The sequence below is a fragment of the Quercus suber genome, unplaced genomic scaffold (genome assembly GCF_002906115.3).
Source record: "Quercus suber isolate HL8 unplaced genomic scaffold, Cork oak 2.0 scaffold_96, whole genome shotgun sequence".
Taxonomy (NCBI): Eukaryota; Viridiplantae; Streptophyta; class Magnoliopsida; order Fagales; family Fagaceae; genus Quercus; species Quercus suber.
In genome coordinates this window covers 455,617-464,430 of record NW_027069561.1, presented here as the reverse complement: position 1 = coordinate 464,430, position 8,814 = coordinate 455,617, and positions in this window count along the sequence as shown.

The window sequence follows — 8,814 nt, the reverse complement described above, 5'->3', positions numbered from 1 at the left end:
AAACGGTCAAATGACGCTTCGGTGGCGTTAAAGGGTTACAAACAAAAGGAATGTGTGGATTATTTTGACACATATTCACCTATTACAAGAATAACGTCCATTTGTTGGTGGCTATTGCAGCGTTATATAACCTAGAGACATATCAAATGGATGTAAAAATAGCATTCTTGAATGGTGAATTAAATGAGAAGATTTATATGGAACCACCAGAGGGGTTCATTGTTCCTAGTCAAGAAAAGAAAGTGTGCAGGCTTGTTACATCTCTTTATGGATTAAAGCAAGCTCCAAAGTAATGACATGAGAAATTTGACAATGCAATGATGTCAAATGGGTTTAGAATCAATGAGTGTGACAAATGTGTGTATATTAAAGATACCACAAATGGCTATGTCATTGTGTGTCTCTATGTTCATGATATGCTCATTATAGGTAGCAATAATGATATCATTAAAGCTACCAAGAGAATACTGACTAGTGAGTTCGACATGAAAGATTTAGGTGTTGCAAATGTGATACTAGGAATGAAAATTTCTAGAAAATCTGATGGACTTATCTTATCTCAATCACATTATTTTAAGAAAGTTCTTGAGAAATTCAAGAAATATGATGACAGTTCAGTGAGAACACCTATAGATGTAAATTTACATCTAACTAAGAATAAAGGGTAAGGAATATCTCAATTGGAGTATTCGAGAATAATAGGCAATCTTATGTATATAATGAACTGTACTAGACCGGACATAGCATATTCTGTTAGTAAGTTGAGTAGATACACTAGTAATCTAGGGGAAGACCACTAGAAGTCATTAGTTAGGGTTTTGAGGTATTTGAAATACATCCTAAACTATGGGCTACACTATACTCAGTATCCAGCTGTACTAGAAGGGTATAGTGATGCTAATTGGATATCTGACACAAAAGATACCAAATCCACGAATGGATATGTCTTTACACTTGGTGGTGTAGCGGTATCTTGGAAGTCTTCTAAACAAACATGCATTGCTAGGTCCACAATGGAATCAGAATTTATCGCATTGGATAAAGCAGGAAAAGAGGCAGAGTGGCTTCGTCACTTCCTGGAGGATATGTCAATGTGGATGAAACCTATGCTTTCTATTTGTATACATTGTGATAGCAAATTAGCCATTGGTATGGCATAGAGTCATATGTACAACGGTAAGTCTCGACATATGCGTCGAAGACATAATACTATGAGGCAATTGCTCTCTAATGGAATTATTTCCATTGACTTTATAAAGTCGAAAGAGAATATAGTGGATCTGTTAACCAAAGGTTTGAGTAGAGAGCAAGTAAACTGCTCATTGAGGGGAATGGAGTTAAAGCCTATAACATAAAAGTCTTCAAGATGGCAACCCAACCTAGTTGACTGGAGATTCCAAGATCTAGGTTCAAAGTGACAACCAAATCGTGGAGACTAGTTTTATCACTATAGAGATAACATCTCCCACCCGTTCCTATGATGAAATAGTGATGCCTATAAGCGATGTTTAGGGTAAACTTTACTTTTAATGATTCTTATATCTTGGAATTTCAAGTGGGGTATAACAAGATACTCTTAATAAGAGTCACCTATATGAGTGTGAAGTGGGCCGCTTCCATAAGAATTCAAGGCTGAATTCTCTAAAACACTTCATGAATTTACCAGGATAAGTTTATGGCTAAAATGAACACAACTATAAAAATGAAATATGTTCGAAAATGAGCTGTGTGAATTCTATTGTCTTGGTATACACAAACAGCTAAACAGTTCAAGACATCATATTCACTAATTAGCTAGTATATCCAATAGTCTTTCACAAAGGAAAGTTCAAAGCCACAAGCTACTTCTCCCGATACAGTAACTTTCTTCTACTCTCTCTGTGTCTACACATCATTTGCATTGTATTTATCAATTTCTATTCATGTGAGGGATTGTTGGAAAAATAGCATGGAGTGAATAAGAAATTGATGTTTTCTATGTTCACTTGAAGATGTTATTAAAAGTTAAATATTCTGAGTCCCACATAGGAAAATAAAGAGATAATATATGAGTTTATATGCTCATGAGTTGGACATTGTGTTGGACTTTTGGCATATGTGGACTGGGCCTACTTGTCCAAATAATAATATTTTATTATTTTAATTTTTGAGTTAGTTAGTCTGTGCACAACAGTTATTACTGAAACAGAATGCATGTTCAGTAATATATAATTTTTGATAGTCTCTCTTTCATAAAAACTACTTTTCAGAAAACTCTCCCAATGAGAATATTTTTTGCATTTCATTTTGTGTCAAAGAGAGAGAAAGAGACATTGAGTAGTTCGCAGAGCACGACCTTGCGTGTTTCATTTTTGTGTTGTAGATCATTTCATCCTGGGAGGCAGACATCTGTGAGTCTCAAAGCACCATAGTGATTATGTGAGGGGCAAAATCTGCTTTAAGGAGATTTTGTCAAACACAAGACTTGATTTGAATCATTCATCCTTCACGCATTTAGTCTGTGAGTTTTTAATTATTTGCATATTTCTTCTTATATATATTTAGTATTTGTTTATTACTTTTGCCTATCACATCTATTTGTGTTATTGCTTATTATTAGATTTGTGTATTGTTCCTTTTGCTTTATCACAAAAGTAAATTGTTGATATATATCCAACAACCCATACCAAGGATTTAGATGCACAACCTGTCTTATAAATAATCAACATTTATTATAATGGAACAAAGCGTAATTAAATATCCACAAATAAGAATCAAACCATCAGATCTTTCTTATAAAATCCATCAAACTAAAACTTTAACAATAAAATCTCCAAATACAATCTCAAATAGTTTCATAAACACCAAACTCACTATCCTAAGAAAATATAATAAAACAACCCCTCACTAACATAGCTCCAAAAGAAGTTCTCAATCTATGTCTCCAATGATCTACCACAAAAAAATATTACACTACTCTAATCTGAAATGGTAGAGAAAGGGGGGTGAGCTAGAAGCCCAATAAGAGACTACGTAACATGAGGATGTCTTTCAAAACGAAATAATAGTATCATTGACAAAATATGATCTTTACAAAACATTTACAAATAGTTTTAATAGTAATATAATATATTTTATAAAACTATCAGAAAGAAAACATCTACTATAACACTGTAATCAGTAAATAAAATAGCAACTACTTTAGTTAGCCAAAATACACTAAATAGATAGAAACAATATATTATAGTAATAAAAAAAAATTCCACTTATAAAGATCAATAACAATAAAACAATAGTTTGATATGGCATACATTAAATATTAGCTAGACAAAAACATAAGCTGCTAAACACTCGGTGGGTGATTCTCATGGGGAACAATAACACTAACCTCAAAGAGGCAACACTGACTCTAAAGAGCAAACAATAACACTAGCTACAAAGAGCAAACGATAACACTGCACCATACCATAATAACACTACATCGACCAAAGGCCAGCACTTAACCTTGTGTTGGCAAAGGTTGCAGACTGTCTAGCTGACCGTTTGAAAACATTCTTACTTTACTATAATATTGTCAATACCTATCATATATCATATAATGAGTATTTTCTCAAAATATAGTTTTAAGTCATTCTTAACATGTACAGTTTCAAAGTCATATACAAGAAGTAATAAATTTTAGGTAGGTATAAAACATTAACAATGGTATAAGTTTTTGGAAACTTCACTTTTGCAATTACACATATATATAAATATATTTTTACCAAAATATATATAAATATACACGTCTTGAGAGACGTCATATTCTGAATTCCACTTACCACTAGACACTAAACCAAGCTTCAATTCAATTGTCTGAATCGATGTCAACTAAAACCTAAATAAGGATAAAACAACTCAATAAAAATGGATACACTAAGGCAGCAATGAAAATATAAATTTCACTCTTAAAATTCGTATCTCACATTTTATTATGAAACTATAGCAAATTTAGTACTCAATTGCTTTATCAAGTACTCCAAAAATCAATACCTAGTAAACAATTATAATGAGCCGAATATGTAGATCTCTATATTATTTAATTCTCCCAATACAAGTTGGCTTCCAAATAATTTTATGCATCATATTATCCCAAATTACATATATATGGCATCCAATAAGATTCCTACCCGTAAGACATAGAAAGGATGCTATAAGTTTACAAAGTGATTTCTACCCGTAGGACATAGTAACCTATATCATGCATTGACAATAATTTAGAAACTTGAAACAATTATATAGATTACAAAAGATATGAAGCTAGCATCACTACCAATCTGCGTAAATCCCAGCAACAAATCATCTAAAAGCTTAAGTCATGAGTTTGTATTAAAAAAATTCATGCAAATCTAATATACTACACTAGCTTTATATATAGGTTTTTCCCATAGATCTTGAGAGAGGTATACCTGAACACACAGATGCAGCAATTTTTTTTTCCCCCGTAATCACACAGTTTCTCTCTCTGCCTTTCGCGCAGGAAGCCCTAACTTACTTTTCAGCTTACACGTTAAAACTGTTTTCACTTGGGCTGAAATTTAATACCCACTAAAACTTACCTCTTTAGCATTTAAGAAGCCTATAAAACTTAAATAAGTTTCCAAGACTTTAATTTCCACTAAAACTCATATTAAGGTTGTTTAGATAGGTTAAAACTCTAAAGAATTCCATTTACTCCAATGTTTTGAGTTGCTTAGTAACTAGGGGTATTCATTACCAATGTTTTCTCTTACGTCAAACCATAACTTGAAATATGAGTATGCAAATACACTTCAAGTTTGTGACTTGTTGAGTAACTGGATGCATCCATCACAAATGCCTCCATTCACGTCAAAAGATAAGTGACGACTTGAAGTAAAAAAAAAAAAAAAATTTGATGAAGAGAGGTATTTTGAGATATTCAAAGGACTGAGAAAAATTTATATTTTAGAAATGAGAGTGCTCTATTTGCTTGAACCTTATCTTTTCTTTATAGCCCTCACCATAGCCATACATCACAAGCCTAATAAAGACCTATTGGTCCTGGGTAATTTTTTGTTAGTGGAGAGTGATTTAAAAAGCAAGATTATGGAGTTTTTAGAAATCTGTACTTATTTACTTGTTTGCATAAAACTATCCGGGAAGCTAATGATGAAGTGAGAATGATAATGCGATGAACTTGAGTTTTGAATTAACTTTTGGACTTGATTAATTTGGAATGATTCTTTTGAATTATAAGCTTTATGCAAATCTTTGAGGCAAGAAAATTTCTTTTTTCCTTTTTGCTCAAGGACTAGCAAAGTTTAAGTTTGGGGGAATTTGATAAGTGTAATTTTTACATTATTTTTATTATCCTCTTATTTATTAAAATTGTTAGTTTTCCTTTATTTCTTTTGATTTGATTTGATTTTTTTATTTATATTTATCTATTCATTTGTGCTTTGAAGGAATGAGAAGATTTCAGATTAATCTACATCTTAAACTTTCAAACTAAAAGAAATGGTGCAAGTTTATATCTGAAGAGCACCAATGCCCAGCCGAAGCTCTCCATCTAAAAGAAAACCCCGAAGCTATGAAGACCGAAACAGAGGAGGCATTGAAGATCGAAGCAATCCTTGTGTGTGGGTCATTCCGTGAACGACTTGTTGCTGATTTTTTTTTGGGTCTTTACAGCAGCACATTTATTTAATATGTGGCCCAACAATAGCCGTATGACCATTAGCAAGATTAGGCCTGGCCCACAAAAGCACATGAGACCAAAAGGGCACAATAAAAGGACTTTCATTCGGCTGGGGAAATCTGGAAGGTTCTTATAAATAGAGAGATTAGAAACCTGAGAAGGGGCGGCTGCATAAAAGAATTTTTCCTGTGAAAGGGGCTGCCGCATAGAAGAATTTGTTTTTGAGAGTCTTTCTGAAGAGAAGGATCTGAGGACAAAGATAAGAGTTTCATGTTGATCAACCAGTTCAGATGAAAGACATAAGTTTTATTTGTTTTCTTTTCAATTTTATTATAAACTAAATTTTATTTTCTAGAGTAGTGATGTAGTCTAGCAATGAACATACAATTTATTTTCTGAGTTATTTTATTTTTAATATTTCCATGATTGAGTGTTTAATTCTTATTCTTAATGCTTACTATTTTTTTTTTATGAATTATTGTTTGATCAATTGAATTACAATGAGACTGAGAGGTGATTTGTTATTTTAGTTCTAGAATTAAACACCATTAGTTGAGCGAAAGTAGAGACGCTTTACCGCAATTAGTGTGATTTTTCAGAAAATTCAAAGTAGTTAATTAAATTCACATAGAGATATGGAATTGTTAGCTGAAGATATTTTTGATATTATTCGAGAGAATATATTGAATAGTTAATGAATTTTTAATCATCAATGAGAGATTATTAGAATTTAATAATTACAAAGAATAAATTGTGTGGGATTTGTTAGGTGAAATCAACTACTCTAGATCTATTCTTATCATATTTTTACACTGTTAGATTTTTACGCTTTGTTAATTCTTTTTATTCGTAGATTTACTTTTATTAAATAATTTAATTTAATTCAGATAGTAGAACTATCCATTTATTTTCGATTTTTCAAATAGTAATTAATTTAGTGAATTTTGGTATTCAATAACATAGTTAATCCTTGTGGGTTCGACATTCATTTTCTAAAAACACTTTACTACTTGTTACGATTCTGTGTGTTTGCAGATTATTTTACGCAAACAATGAGGTAAATGATCAATCCAAAAAAAAAAAAAGTGGAGACAAAGGATAGAAATTCAATGGCTTAGAAAAGAGGACTTTTTGTTGGAGCAAACATAATAATAATGGAAATAACATAAAGAGAAATTGAATGATACTTCTAAATATTATTAATTTGAAGAGAAAAATGAAAAATGGTACAAATTTGACCGTATAAATCTTACAAACTGAGTGATAATACATATGATTGGTGGATTTCAACAACTTAATAAAGGGTTAAGCTTGTGTCCAATGCATCAATTTTTTAGTAATCGGACACATGTCTGCATTCTAACTTGTCGAGTAAACTAATGCATTAGACATATACTGTATCTCCTAATAAATAAATGTTTGAATTATTTTTTTTAGTAATTAGTGGGGCACATCAGTTTGTAACTCTATATAATAAAATTTGTAGCATCTATTGTATCTTATAGTAGTGTTTATTGTTTACGGTATTATTATTATCCAAAAAGTTTAAAATGTAATAAAGTCTGGAGAGAAATGAGAAACCATGAGGCCCAGTGCGAGGCCCAACCCACTCAAACGGTGGACTCAAACTTGGAGGCTCAATAAACAAACTAACCAGATTTGTGTATGTTACTGTTAAAAATCAGAGAGAGAGAGAGAGAGAGAGAAGTGTAAAAGCAAGCAAAGGCTCGAGAGAGAGAGAGAGAGGATGGGAGAGGCAAGCAGTACCGGCACCGATGACGATTTGCTTCTCAAGAACTTCTTCGCCGAAGTCAGCGAAGTCGAGAGAGATAACGAAGTTAACAGGTTCTCTCTCTCTCTCTCTCTCTCTCTCTCTCTCTCTCTCTGCGATTCTTTACATTTTTTTGCACCAATTCTTATTTTTTATTTTTATTTTTTTCCTGATATTTCGGCTTAGGTATTGGATTTGATTGAAACAAAATTAGCGTTTCATTTTTGTTTTGTGCATTCAGCTAGATTTTCATTTTATTCCATTGGCTTTTACATAACTGAACCCCTAATTTGAATGATTCTTTTTGTTCAATTGCTGCGTAATTGTGTTCTGAATAGATTTGATTTATTCTAAATACTTTTTCAAATTGAGACGTGTTTATATTTCGCAGAAACTCCAAAATTAAATGATTTAACCATAGATTCTTCAAAATTAATTGGCTACATATATATATATAGGTTTTAATTTGGCAGAAGCTCACAATTAAGTTTTTATTTTTTGTAAAAGTAATTTAAGATGATTTATGGGTTTTTTGGGTTATGCTAGATTGGGACTTGACGAAAATGAATTATGAGTTGTGATGAAACGGTTCGCTTTTTGGGTTTTGGCAGTAGAATTGGCAGGCTTATGTATAACTCATTGGTATTGCACCAATTGATATGTGTATATTACATGTATTAGTATAATGTCCTAAATTGACATTTGTATTTGTTTAAAATCAACTCCAAGGGAGTTCCCTCGAGTACACAAGAGAGGAGCTCTTATGCGAAGACAAATGACATAAAAAGGGGTCCCACTTTTGCGCATATGAGAGAGGTGATTGGTAGGCAGCCCTACTCCCAAATTTTTTTTTTGGAGAGGCTGATTCCAGAAGACGAAGGACAAAAATAATATATATGTATATAATGAAAAACAACATAGAAGTATAGGGTCAATGAGTCTGTAAAGGAAAAAATATTAGAAGTGGAAGAATAAATTCATTATAGAGCGCAAAGGGGTATGAACCTATGTACACATGATACACCAAAACTGTTGTCTAAAATTACAAAGATCTAGGATGTCTAATAATTTAGAAAGGAAAGCTATCTTGAGGATGTTAACCACTCATAGAAGGATCTAAGAAATGTGGAATTCACTTCTAAATCTGAGCTTTCGCGACCTTCAAAACACTGAGCATTCCTTTCCTTCCATGTGCGCCACATAAGGCAATGAAGTATCGCATTCCAAATGCCTATGCTATGGTGTCTATGAAAGAGCCCTTGCCAACTAGCTACTAAACTAGTCACGCCACTAGGCATTACCCACTGAATTTTGAAAAGGACGAAAACCAACAACCAAGGTGTGCTAGCAAAGTCACAATGAATGA